This window comes from Etheostoma spectabile, chromosome 13 (genome assembly GCF_008692095.1).
Source record: "Etheostoma spectabile isolate EspeVRDwgs_2016 chromosome 13, UIUC_Espe_1.0, whole genome shotgun sequence".
NCBI lineage: Eukaryota > Metazoa > Chordata > Actinopteri > Perciformes > Percidae > Etheostoma > Etheostoma spectabile.
This window is the reverse complement of record NC_045745.1, coordinates 12,409,309-12,410,101: the sequence shown is the minus strand read 5'-3', so window position 1 is coordinate 12,410,101 and position 793 is coordinate 12,409,309. Positions and strand designations below refer to the sequence as shown.

The 793-nt window shown below is 39.6% G+C and overlaps 1 protein-coding gene across 1 annotated transcript in view; it reads right to left on the bottom strand.

Annotated features, from left to right (window-relative positions):
• LOC116700205 (lathosterol oxidase) overlaps positions 1-793 on the bottom strand; it is a 39,654-nt gene that overhangs the window by 857 nt on the left and 38,004 nt on the right. The window lies entirely within an intron of this gene.

The following is a 793-nucleotide window of genomic DNA, read 5'->3' as shown; positions in this document are numbered from 1 at the left end:
GAGAGAGAGAGAGAGAGAGAGAGAGAGAGAGAGAGAGAGCCCTTGCTGCTGCAACAGTGTGAACGTCCCCATTACGGGATTAATAAAGGATTTTGAATCTTTGAATCTAATTTGGTGTTGATTAGAATTCCTCCTTGATGTCAATATTGCGACAATATTGTAGGGTTCACTATGGGTGCTTTCACAAAATATTAACACGAGAGTTTCAATACATTAGCATCAATACAGAGGATACAATGACTACTGTAAGTGGGCAAAGGCAAATCATAGAAGAGCTACAACAGTCTAGTAAATTCAGAAAAATACATCACTTTATTGCCTTCAAGACCAGGAAAAGCACTTGTCTTGTATCACAATACTACGATATCCAAAATTTAAGAGGAAATCCAGCCTCATATATCAATGTCGATGTGAAACTGACATATTGGGGGGGGGGAGCTAGGTGTGGTGGGTTTCATAGTTTGTCACAGTATCTGGAACAAAGTGAGAGTTTAAAGCATGTCACCTGATGGGCCTCTTACACAAGTTAGGCCGCTACTTCACTGCCGACAATGCGAGAAAACATCTTCTAAATAAAGAAAATCCTGTAAATACGTAATCAGGTGCTTTGACATGGAGAAGACCAGAGTTCTCTCTATACTATAAGGAAACTATGTCACCAGAGAATCACTGGCCGCCCTGCAGACATCTCATGCAGACTCTCATAACTGACATGGTGACAATTAGGCTAATCCTCATGTTGTTATTTAAGTGCAAGGATTAACTTGTAAAAGGCATGCTTTATATATATATA